Genomic DNA, 13766 nt, shown 5'->3' on the forward strand with positions numbered 1-13766 from the left:
ATATAAAATATAATGAAAATCTCTTCCTTATAGACAGGAAGAGAATTTAGTTCAGAGAAAAACCAATATGCAAACTTCAAGCAAACAATGACCAGTTGAAAATATAATGTAGTAATATCTTCATTAGTAATATAAAAAAAGACAAATGTCTAGGAATAAATTATGAGAAATGCACAAGCTCTGTATTATAATACTAAGGAACACAAAAGATTTGAACAATTAGAAAGGCAGGTCCTATCTGTAGCCTGCCAGACTCCTTCTGTCCATGGTATTTCCCAGACAAGAATACTGGAGTGGGTTGCCATTTCCTTCTCCAGGGGATCTTCCTGACCCAGGAACTGAAATTTTTGTCTCATGCATTGACAGGCGGACTCTACTACTGAGCCACCAGGGAAGCCCATTCATGAGCATGAAGATTCAATAATAGGAAGAGAATCTATCATTAAAACTCTCCTAATAAAAATCCCAATGGATTCTTTTTTTTTTGGAAATAGATAAGCTGATTCTCAAATTCATATAATTAAAAAGAATAGTAATAAATTAAAAATAAAAGTCCCACCAGATATTAAAGCATTTTAAAGTCACAATAACTAAGACAGAAAGAGATCAGTGAACAGAGAAAAAAACATTAAAAAATACAATCAAGTACACATAGAAATTTAATATATCTATCATACAAGTCTCATTTCAAATTATTAGGGAAAAATTGTTTACTCAATAACTGCTAAATAAAAATCAGGATATCCATTTGGGGAAAAAATTAGCTTGGCACCATATCTCTTACCATATACCAAAAATAAATTCCAGATAAGTCAAAGATTTAATTATTATTTTAAAATTACAAATAGAAGTATGGAGGTATTTTGTAAGTTTCAGAGTAAATTTCAGAGTAAAGAAAAGGACTAAACAAACTGTCATTATTCACACACCATATGGTTATATACATAGAAAATTCAAAAGAACTCACAGATAAATTACTAGAATTAAAAAGCAACTTTAAGAAGGTTGCTGGGAAAAAAAAAGAAGGTTGCTGAATATACAAATCAGTTGTACTTTTCTGTATTGGCAACGAACAGGAATTAAAATTTCTAAAGTTTCAAGTACTTAGAAATAAATTCATACCAAAAAATGAGCAAGATCTTTATGTAGAAAAATGTAAACTTTACTGAGAAAAATTAAAGGAGAACTAAAAAAAAATAAAAAGGAAGGATGTACTATATTCATTGGTTGGAAGATTCAGTTATATAGATGTGAATTCTGTTATCTATAGATGCAATGCAATTCCAACCCAGGTCCCAAGATGACTTTTATTTTGTTTTGTTTATGAAACTCCATAAGCTAATCTAAAATTTATAGGGACATGGAACATCCAATCATAGCCAAGACACTTTCAAAAAGAACAACGTAGGAGTAATTGCTTCATAAGATATCAAGATTTATTACAAAGCTATAGTAATTAAGTCAGTGTGGTAATGGTGCAAGAAAAGAACATGGACGAATGGAATGGAACGTGAAGCACAGGAATGATGAACTAGCTCACTAACACCTGATTGATTGTAGAGGTGGAACTTCAAAACACTGAGGAAAGCGTGCATGCATGCTAAGTTGCTTCAGTTGTGTCTGACTCTGCAACCCCATAGACTGCGGCCCCGCCAGGCTCCTCTGTCCATGAAATTATTTAGGCAAGAATACTGGAGTGGGTTGACATTTTCTCCTCCAGGGGATCTTCCCAACAGTTAGGAAAGGATGGTCTTTTAATAAATAGTACTGGGTCATTAGATATCCATATACTAAAAAAAGGAAAGACAATACACAAAACTCAACACCAGGTAAAGCATCACCCTAAATGTGGAAAGTGGAACAGTACAACTTCTAGGATATTTCTCTGGGGCATATCTACCTTAAGATAGCTAAAAAGTACCTAAACAGAATCTTAAAAAGTATAATAACAGAAAGACCAGTTTACTACATTAAATGAAGAACTTCTCTTCATCTAGAGACAGCATTAAGAAAATGAAAAGGCAAAGCACAGACTGAGAGAAGATGTATAAAACATATAATCTACAAGGACTTACATCTAGCATATAGGAAAAACACCTACAAATCTATAGAAGTCAAACAATTCAAATGTATAGATGGGCAAAAGTCTTCAAAGACTTGTCACAAAAGACAATATCCAAATGGCCAAAGAACATCAGTACTCAGGGAAATGTTAATTACACAACGATATACCACAACATACCCACTAAGATGGCAAGCATTGAAAAAGAAGGAAAAGGATGTGGAGCAACACCTTTTCATGCATTGCAGATGAGAATGTAAATTGGTTCAACCAACGGGGAAACTCTTTGGTATTAGCTATGGAAGTTGTATATATATATAGATATGACCCCACAAGTCTACTCCTGGGAATATACACAACAGAAATACATTTATGTGAGCACTGAGAGACATATACAAGCACATTCCTAGCAGCACACAGCATTCATTATTTGTAAGAGTTAAAAACTGTAAACAACATAATCATAAACAGTATAATGAACAATAAACGGTGGCATGCTTTTTTAACAGAATACTATCCAATGAAGAAATAAAACCCACAACATATGAGTTAAAGATGTTAGAATTTAAAAATATTGCTATATGTATTATCCCATTCTTAAAGCTCAAAAACAAGAAAAAATGAAACTATGGTGTTTAGGAATTCACTATTATGCAGTAAAGGGTTTCCCTGGTAGCTCAGTGGTAAAGAATCCACCTGCCAATGCAAGAGAGTGCTGGTTCAATCCTTGGGAAAAGGAAGATCCCCTGGAGAAGAAAATGGCAACCCACTCCAGTATTCTTGCCTGGGAAAACCCATGAACAGAGGAGCATGGCAGGTCCATGGGGTTGCAAAAGAATCAGACTTGATTTAGCAACTAAACAACAACATTATGCAGTAAAACTATAAAGAAAAGCAAGAAGTTATTACTATGAAAATTCAGGAAGGTGGTTACCTTTTGATGGGGGGGAGGGAGCCCAAGGGGGCTGTGGGGATTCAGGCAGTGTGCCAGTTCTTGATGGTGGTGGTGGTTACATAACTGTTGGCTTTGTGATCATTCACTGAAGTTACGTGTTTTGTGGACTTTTCTATAGGTGCATTGTATTTCACAGTTTGAACAAATAGCTTTAAAGAAACCCCTGTCTCTAGAGAGAAAGCAAATATGTCAGAATGTCAACAATTGTTACAACTAGATGAAGAATATTGTTTAATTCTTTCAACTTTTGTGTAAATGAACACTTTTTAAAAGTTGGAGGAAAAATTCTCTTTTGACCTAACTTCTCCTGCGGCTCCTACCTAATTTCATCCCTTTCCTTAAGGCAAAACTCCTTGAAAGTGTTGTCTGTTTTAAGGGTCTCCAGTTTCCTTCTGATGCTCTCTGCACACACTCCTATCAGTGGTTTGCTTCCACTACAGCAGTGAAACTGCTCTTTCAAGGTCACCAGTGAGCTCCAGTGTTTGTCTCAGCTCTTATCTTTATTTACCAACTGCACTATTTTACATTGTTGATCTCTCTCCATCCTGAAATATCTTCCAGCTCCCAAGACAATTGCCTGATTTTTCTCTTACTATTCCAGATGCTTCTTGATATTCTCCTTTCCTGACGTTCTTCATCATCCCTGACCTCTAAATACTGGGCTTTGTCCCTGGACAAGCACATGGACATTTCAAGTCTTTACTTAAACGTAAGTTTTTAAATGTGACCTTATCTGTTCACTGTTTTCTAAAATTGCACCCCTATACATAACTCCTTTTCTTAGTTGCTTAAAATATTCTCCTTAGCACTATCTAAAAATGCTATCTATTTGACTTATTTATTTTGTTTACTCCTTGTCTCCACCACTAAAATGTAACTTTCAGGAGTTACTTTCAATGTTGCACATCCAGAACCTAAAAGAGTGCATGGCACATGTTCAGTTCAGTTCAGTTCAGTCGCTCAGTCATGTCCGACTCTTTGCGACCCCATGAATTGCAGCACGCCAGGCCTCCCTGTCCATCACCAACTCCCGGAGTTCACTCAGACTCACGTCCATCGAGTCAGTGATGCCATCCAGCCATCTCATCCTCTGTCGTCCCCTTCTCCTCCTGCCCCCAATCCCTCCCACCATCAGAGTCTTTTCCAATGAGTCAGCTCTTCGCATGAGGTGGCCAAAGTATTGGAGTTTCAGCTTTAGCATCAGTCCTTCCAAAGAACACCCAGGGCTGATCTCCTTCAGAATGGACTGGTTGGATCTCCTTGCAGTCCAAGGGACTCTCAAGAGTCTTCTCCAACACCACAGTTCAAAAGCAACAATTCTTCGGTGCTCAGCTTGCTTCACAGTCCAACTCTTTAGGCACTATTTAATCTAACAATATATTAAAAAGAAGAAACATTACTGACAAAGGTCTGTACAGTCAAAGATATGTTTTTTCCAGTGGTCACGTATGGATGTGAGAGTTGGAACATAAAACTGAGCACTGAAGAATTGATGTTTTTGAACTGCGGTATTGGAGAAGACACTTGAGAGTCCCCTGGACAGCAAGGAGATCAAACCAGTCAATCCTCAAGGAAATCAATCCTGAATATTTATTGGAAGGACTGATGCTGAAGCTGAAGCTCCAATACCATGGCCACCTGATGTGAAGCACCGATTCATTGGAAAAGACCTTGATGCTGGGAAAGATTGAAGGCAGGAGGAGACGGGGACAACAGAGGGCAAGCTGGATGGATGGCATCACTCAATGGACATGAGTTTGAGCAAGCTCCCGGAGATGGTGGTGGATAGGGAAGCCCGGTATGCTGCAGTCCAGGGGGTCACAAAGAGTCGGACACAACTGAGCGACTGAACAACAACACATTAGGCACTCAGCGATTGTTGACTAGTTACTGAAGTACACTTAAAGTAAAATCCATAGTTCTAGCTTATAAAATCCAGGTTAATTTGTATTCATTTCAGACCCCTTTTACTTATCTAAATATATCAAGCCCTTCCCCCTCTCTGAGACCTTTACACTTACTGTTCCCTCTGCTGAGAAAACTTCTTCCTAGATTTTCTCATATTGGCAGCTCAGGGCTCAGTGAAATATTTCCTCCACAGAAAAGCCCAGGCTTCCCAGGTGGCACTAGTGGTAAAGAACTGCCTGCTACTGCAGGGACGTAAGAGATGTGGGTTCTGTCCCTGGGTCGGGAAGATCCCCTGGAGAAGGGCACGTCAACCCACTCCAGTATTCTTGCCTGGAGAATCCCATGGACGGAAGAGCCTGGTGGGCTACAGTCCATAGGGTCACAAAGAGTTGGACACGACTGAAGCAACTCAGCATGCGTGCGGAAAAGCCCACTTCCACTGCTCTGTTTGCCCCTTCTACTTATTTACACTGTTATATATTCCTTGTTTAGTTCTTTTGCAGTGCTTATTTACCAGAGTTTTCTTGTTAATTTATTTGATGACATGATTTTTTTTTTTTTTTTTTGGTCTGTCTACCCTGGTAGAATATAAGCTTCGTGAGGGTCATGGTCTAGTCTGTCCACCTTTCTCATCGATATAACCCCAAGATCTAGCATAGACCTGGTGCAGAGTTGGTGGTCAAGAATGTCTAGTGAGTGAATGAATAAATAAACAATGAAGTAAATAAGCAGAAATAACTTCTTCAGTGCTTAGAGCAGGGTTCAAATAGAGGCCATCCCATCACTATCCAGGAGAGGACACAAGACATTTGTTTGGATGCAGCAAGAGCCCAAGAAGACATCCTCAGCATTCCTTTAGAGTCAACAGCTTTTCAAGGTCCTTTCCTCTCTGAATAGCCTGACCAGTTACTGAGGGATAAGGAGCAAATGTGGAAATAGTCCACCTGCACCAAATGGGCGCCTTTTGATGTATTAATCAGAAATAGCCTGAAATGCTTGGTTATGGACGATTAAGGGTGGCTGGCCTTTGAGACCCAGTAGTTCGTGCTTGAAACAACCATGCTTGTGTGGGAAGACAAGCGGGGAGTGTGGCTTTCTGGTTGGGGGCAAAGTACACTGTGTGTCCTACCCACTTCTCCATTTATTTTATTATTATAATATGTTGCAGAGCAGTTTCACACCACATTAAAGTCAAGGGGAAAAGAAATCACAACAGAGAAAATTACAATTTGGAGTGGAGAAGTTGGTGGGATAGAGGGGGATCAATTTCAAGAGGAGGAGGAGCCATGAAAGGCCGAGCATGTCATTTACATGACACCACTGAATCTTCATAACTTTTCTTTTTTTAATATATTTATTTTTAATTGGAGGATAATTGCTTTACAATATTGTGTTGGTTTCTGCCATACATCAACTATAATAACCTTTCATGGTATGTATATAGTTCCCATTTAACACATGAAGAAACATGGGGTTTAGAGATATGATGAATTTGTTCCAGTTCACATGGAAAGTAAACAGCATATTGATTGAAACCTTGATCCCTCTGATGTCAAACTCATACATTTACCACCTAACTGGCAGTGTGCCACCTCTTCCTCCAAATGAACAGTCTGGGACCCCCAGAGATTTGTATCTGAGATAGTCGGCCTAGAATTCCCTCTATGATGCTATTTCATGAATCTATTTCTCTCCATTCTCACTGACTAGCATAGTGCCTGGTTCATGGCTGGCTGTTCAATAAACATACATTGAGTAAAAAATGAATGAACAACAACAACAAAAAAATGGATGAACAAATGGACAAAGGAGATGTCTTAAACAATTACCTTCCCTTTGAATCACATGTTGAGGATCCTCCTCCCCTGTGCAGCTCTTTAGGGAAAGGATGTCTCTTCAAGAACAGCACAAAGGACCTGACAAAAAGAGGCTGCAGTTAATCTGGTGTTGTGCTTCCTCTGCCTTGATCTGGGCAATATTCTAGTTGTAAAGCCTGTAGGATTACCTTCTGGTGGTGGGGGGTAGGGTGCATGCACGCCTCCCTCTCAGTCACATCCAACTCCTTGTGACTCCATGGACTGTAGCTCTCCAGGCTCCTCTGTCCTTGGAGTTTTCCAGGCAAGAATACTGGAGTGGGTTGGCATTTCCTATTCCAGAAGATCTTCTGAACCCAGGGATCTCTTGCGTCTCCTGCATTGGCAGGTGGATCCTTTACCACCTGCCACCTGGGAAGTAGTTGCCAATAACAATAAATACCAACAACATTTATTGAGCATATACTATGTGCTAGGCACTGTGCTAAGCCCTTTCCATGTTTTGCCTTATTTAATCCTAATAAGTCTGAGAAAGAGAGGTAAATATATTATCTCATGTCACAGGTAAGAGAAAGAAGATTCTGGCTTGATTATGAAAGTAAACTACAAGAGGGGAAGGGATAAATTAGGAGTATATGGGTTTAACATATACACTACTGCTACTGCTGCTAAGTTGCTTTCAGTCGTGTCCGACTCTGTGCGACCCCATAGATGGCAGCCCGCCAGGCTCCCCCGTCCCTGGGATTCTCCAGGCAAGAACACTGGAGTGGGTTGCCATTGTCTTCTCCAATGCATGAAAGTGAAGTCGCTCAGTCGTGTCCGACTCTTAGCGACCCCATGGACTGTAGCCCACCAGGCTCCTCCGTCCATGGGATTTTCCAGGCAAGAGTTCTGGAGTGGGGTGCCATTGCCTTCTCCGAACATATACAAAGTACTATACATAAAATAGACAAGCAGCAAGGACCTATTGTATAGTACAAGGAACTAATTCAATATTTTGTAATAACCTATAACAGAAAAGAATCCAAAAACAGGAGATATATACATATACATATACATACACACACACACACACACATACATGAATCACTATGCTGCACAAAGTTGTAAAAATCAACTACATTTAAATTGAAAAAGAAAATCAATGGCCAATTTGTGAAACAAGACTTATAAAGTCCCTACTTTTTTGTGTTCTTCTTTCTTTCCCTTTCCTTCTAAGATATAAAAATGTAATGCCTTCAGAAACTCAACTGTTTGAGAATAGAAGGATCAGGAAAAGATTTGCCCAATCAAAAAACTCAACAATCTGTAAGACATTGTATTTGCCCTGACCAAAATGGTAGGACAGGTTTGCTCTCAAAAGATATACTGTTTTTATAGAAAATATATTAAATTTGATGTCAAAAGCCCTGGATTTGAGTCCCACCTTTATGGTTGACTGTAGGTTTTTGGTTGTCATTAATCTCGAGGATCCTCAGCTTTCTCACATGTGAAATAGGGATCATACAAAACTCTCTGCAATAGGCTTGTACTAAGGATCAAAAGAAAGAATGTGATTTGGGTAAGGTGAACCCACCTATAAAATGCTGACTGTTCAGAGATGTGCTGGGCTTCCCCAGAACTCGCAAAGGTCAGAGTGTGGCATGTAGTCCCAGTAGAGTGTCTCTTGTCATCAGAGCTGGTGACAGTAAGTTTGTGTCTTGGATTGGACATATAGTGCTAAGACTATTAAGACTATTAGGAGATATTTCTGTGTAGAGTTTTAGTTATTCCTTCTTATACAGACATTTGTTACAGCAGCAAGGAACTGGAGGCAGGACGGTTTCTGATGCACCAGGACTTGGGTTTCAGAGAGGATATTATATTCAAATCATTAAGACATAGGGTGAAAGACGGTCTGAATACAGTATATTTTCTTCATTTATTTGTGCCTTCTTTAAGGTCTCTGAATAAAGTTTTGGTCTTCTCTCTAAAGACAGACATATCTTTTGTTAGATTATACCTAGATACTTGACATTTTTAATGGTATTGTAAGTTATCTATTTCAGGCACTTTTAAAAACTATTTGTGGCTGGTATATAAAAATACAATTGACTTTTGTAATTAGTCTTGTATAAAAATAACTGTCCAAGCTCTTATTAAGTCTAATAATTTAAATATAGTTGAATTTTCTTTCTTCCTTTCCAATCATTAATACCTCTATTTATATATTTTTCTTGCTTTACAGAGCTGGATAAGAGCTACAGGACTACAGAGCTACAGGACAAGGATAAAATAAGTCTTTTTTTTTTTTTTTTTCTTTTTTGCTCAAGTCTTTTATTCTAGACATCAAAGAGAAAATTTTCATCTTTTAACCAATAATTATTATATACTTTAAAAAGTTATCCTTTATCAATTTCACAGCTTCTGCTTCCTTAAGCGTAACTTTTTAAAAACTAGATATCAAAAAAAAAAAAAAACCTAGATATTCTTTATCAATTTAAGAGGTTCTCTTTCTAGTCACAGTTTGGCAAGAGTTTTGTTTTTATGAATGGACACTGAATTTCATTAAAATTTTTCTGCATCTATTAAAATGACAAATATGTTTATCCTAGCAATCAGTTAAAGTATCAATTACATTTTGATTTTTTAAAGTATTAATCCAAACTTGGGCTTTCCAGGTGGTGCTAGTGGTAAAGAACCTGCCTGCCAATGCAGGAGACGTAAGAGGTCCAGGTACCATCCCTGGGTCAGGAGATCCTCTGGAGGAGGGCATGGCAACCCTCTTCCAGTACTCTTGCCTGGAGAATCCCATGGACAGAGGAGCCTGGTGGGCTACAGTCCAAGGGGTTGCAAAAGAGTTTACTGTATAAGCCTCGATAACAGCACTTTGAACACAGATACTTATTGATGTGTCTGCCTGCCTGAAGAATAACATCCTCTGCGGGGCACAAAGCCTATCTTATTCACAAGCTTGGAGTTAGTGCTAACTATAAAACATCTTAGCTATGTTACTAAACCTCTTGACTTAGAGTCTCTAAAGTGGGAAAATATCTCACAAGGCTGCTGTGACCATTAAGTGAGACAACACATTTTTAAAAAATATTTGACTCAACTTAGGTGTTCAAAGAAAGTTATTATTTTCTCTAACCTTCCCATTGAACACAATAATAAATGCCTTTTGGATGGATGTTAAATGAAAGAAAGTGAGATTAATTTTTTAAGTTTTGAGATTCTATGACTTTTCTTTAAATGACTAATGGATCAAGACTGCTTACATCTTAGGCACTATGATATATGCTTTATAGTCATTTAATCTTCACAATAATTATTTAACATAGGTACTACCTTAATTCCCATTTCACAAATGAGAATATTGAGGCTTAGTAATTTATCCACAGTTGAGTAGGGGAGTCAAGGCTGGAATCCAAGTCGATCTAACTCTAGGGTCCATGTTCTTAACTGCTTATTTACGGCAGAGGAATACTTCAGGTTTAATATCCAATTTTCAACCATGCTTAGGGCTGGCCCTGTGGTTTTTATTGCCAAACCCAGAATAAGCTCTATATATTAATATTTGGACTTAGAGCAAATACTGCCTAGTCCTTTTGCAAACACTTCATGGAGACTAGCCTGTTCTCTTCCCCACAAGGCTGTGTTCTCTGAAAAGCAATGGGCATCTCAGTGCCAGGAATTAGATCCTTTGAAGTATACAGCCTGTGATATAAACATGCCTGGGTTTTGTTCAGCCCCTCAGCTCTGAGTCAGCTGACAGGCAAAGGGCCAGAGGCTCAGATGTAATCAGTTCCTGGATAGGCTCAACCATGCCACCTCCACCCTGCTCAACCTTTCTTATCCTCCCAACTTTATTTCACCACAAGAAACTTGTATGAAATGCTCCACTTCTTTCAGAAATTGCCCAATGGACACGCACTTAGTCTTTTTACTGACTCCCTGCCATGGACAGTTATACTTACTTGGTAAATGACAAGAGCGATTAGTGGTAATTAACACTGGAAGCTTTGGTAGTGGATTGGAATGGAGTACAGTTTGGTGTCAAATCAGCCAGGGTTCAAAGTCTCAACTATGAAATATTGCTGAGCAAATTGTCTACCCTCTTTAAACATCAGTTTTCTTATGGCTAATTTAATGACAATACCCAGCAGTATTTTACTGAGTTGTTATAAAGACTGAGAAATGTGAAAGGAATGAATGTAATGCCCTTGGAGCAGTGCCTTTGTTTACTGTAAGCATTCAAATGTTAGCTATCCACTGCACCACCAGGGAAGTGCCCCAGGGAAGTGCCTTGATTACTCTTCATTCAGAAAGTTCTTATGGAATTTAAAAAGCCCCGGGCACATAGTAAGTGCTCAAAATATTAATCCATTTGAACAACAAACTTCCTGTTTTCCAGTTTTCAGTTCAGTTTAGTTGCTCAGTCGTGTCTGACTCTGCGACTCCATGGACTGCAGCACGCCAGGCCTCCTTGTCCATCACCAACTCCTGGAGTTTACTCAAACTTATGTCCACTGAGTTGGTGATGCCATCCAACCATCTCATCTTCTATTGTCCCCTTCTCCTCTTGCCTTCAACCTTTTCCAGCATCAGGGTCTTTTCAAATGAGTCAGCTCTTGGCATCAGGTGGCCAAAGTATTGGAGTTTCAGCTTCAACATCAATCCTTTCAATGAATGTTTAGGACTGATTTCCTTTAGGATGGACTGGTTGGATCTCCTTGCAGTCCAAGGGACCCTTAAGAGTCTTCAATACCACAGTTCAAAAGCATCAATTATTCAGCTCTCAGCTTTCTTTATACTCCAAGTCTCACATCCAAACATGACTACGGGAAAAACCATAGCCTTGACTAAACGGACCTTTGTTGGCAAAGTAATGTCTCTGCTTTTTAATATGCTTTCTAGGTTGGTCATAACTTTTCTTCCAAAGGAGTAAGCGCCTTTTTATTTCATGGCTGCAGTCACCATCTGCAGTGATTTTGGAGCCCCCCAAAAAAGTCTGTCAGTTTCCACTCTTTCCCCATCTATTAGCCATAAAGTGATGGGACCGATTGCCATGATCTTCGTTTTCTCAATGTTGAGTTTTAAGCCAACTTTTTCACTCTCCTCTTTCACTTTCATCAAGAGGCTCTTCAGTTCTTCTTCACTTTCTGCCATAAGGGTGGTGTCATCTGTATATCTGAGGTTATTGGTATTTCTCCTGGCAATCTTGATTCCAGCTTGTGCTTCCTCCAGCCCAGCATTTCTCATGATGTACTCTGCTGCTGCTGCTGCTAAGTCACTTCAGTCATGTCCGACTCTGTGTGACCCCATAGATGGCAGCCCACCAGGCTCCCCCGGCCCTGGGATTCTCCAGACAAGAACACTGGAGTGGGGTGCCATTGCCTACTCCACACGATGTACTCTATACATAAGTTAAATAAGCAGGGTGGCAATATACAACTTTGACGTACTCCTTTTCCTATTTGGAACCAGTCTGTTGTTCCATGTCCAGTTCTAACTGTTGCTTCCTGATCTGCATACAGATTTCTCAAGAGGCAGGTCAGGTGCTCTGGTATTCCCATCTCTTTCAGAATTTTCCAGAGTTTACTGTGATCCACATAGTCAAAGGCTTTGGCATAGTCAATAAAGCAGAAATAGATGTTTTTCTGGAACTCTCTTGCTTTTTCCATGATCCAGTAGATGTTGGCAATTTGATCTCTGGTTCCTCTGCCTTTTCTAAAACCACCTTGAACATCCGGAAATTCACGGTTCATGTATTGCTGAAGCCTGGCTTGGAGAATTTTGAGCATTACTTTACTAGCATGTGAGATGAGTGCAATTGTGCAGTAGTTTGAGCTTTCTTTGTCATTGCCTTTCTTTGGGATTGGAATGAAAACTGACCTTTTCCAGTCCTGTGGCCACTGCTGAGTTTTCCAAATTTGCTGGCATATTGAGTGCAGCACTTTCACAGCATCATCTTATAGGATTTGAAATAGCTCAACTGGAATTCCTTCACCTATACGAGCTTTGTTCAAGGCTCACTTGACTTCACATTCCAGGATGTCTGGCTCTATGTGAGTGATCACACCATCGTGATTATCTAGGTGGTGAAGATCTTTTTTGTACAGTTCTTCTGTGTATTCTTGCCGACTCTTCTTAAAATCTTCTGCTTCTGTTAGGTCCATACCATTTCTGTCCTTTATTGTGCCCTTCTTTGCCAGAAAATTTGGAAAACTCAGCAGTGGCCATAGGACTGGAAAAGGTTAGTTTTCATTCCAATCCCAAAGAAAGGCAATGCCAAAGAATGCTCAGACTACCGCACAATTGCACTCATCTCACACGCTAGTAAAGTAATGCTCAAAATTCTCCAAGCCAGGCTTCAGCAATACATGAACCGTGAATTTCCGGATGTTCAAGGTGGTTTTAGAAAAGGCAGAGGAACCAGAGATCAAATTGCCAACATCCGCTGGATCATGGAAAAAGCAAGAGAGTTCCAGAAAAACATCTATTTCTGCTTTATTGACTATGCCAAAGCCTTTGACTGTGTGGATCACAATAAACTGTGGAAAATTCTGAAAGAGATGGGAATACCAGACCACCTGATCTGCCTCTTGAGAAATTTGTATGCAGGTCAGGAAGCAACAGTTAGAACTGGACATGGAATGACAGACTGGTTCCAAATAGGAAAAGGAGTTCGTCAAGGCTATATATTGTCACCCTGCTTATTTAACTTATATGCAGAGTACATCATGAGAACCGCTGGGCTGGAAGAAGCACAAGCTGGAATCAAGATTGTCGGGAAAAATATCAATATCCTCAGATATGCAGATGACACCACCCTTATGTCAGAAAGTGAAGAGGAACTAAAAAGCCTCTTGATGAAAGTGAAAGTGGAGAGTGAAAAAGTTGGATTAAAGCTCAACATTCAGAAAACGAAGATCATGGCATCCTGTCCCACCACTTCATGGGAAATAGATGGGGAAACAGTGTCAGACTTTATTTTTCTGGGCTCCAAAATCACTGCAGATGGTGACTGCAGCCATGAAATTAAAAG

The sequence above is a fragment of the Bos mutus genome, chromosome 29 (genome assembly GCF_027580195.1).
Source record: "Bos mutus isolate GX-2022 chromosome 29, NWIPB_WYAK_1.1, whole genome shotgun sequence".
Classification (NCBI taxonomy): domain Eukaryota; kingdom Metazoa; phylum Chordata; class Mammalia; order Artiodactyla; family Bovidae; genus Bos; species Bos mutus.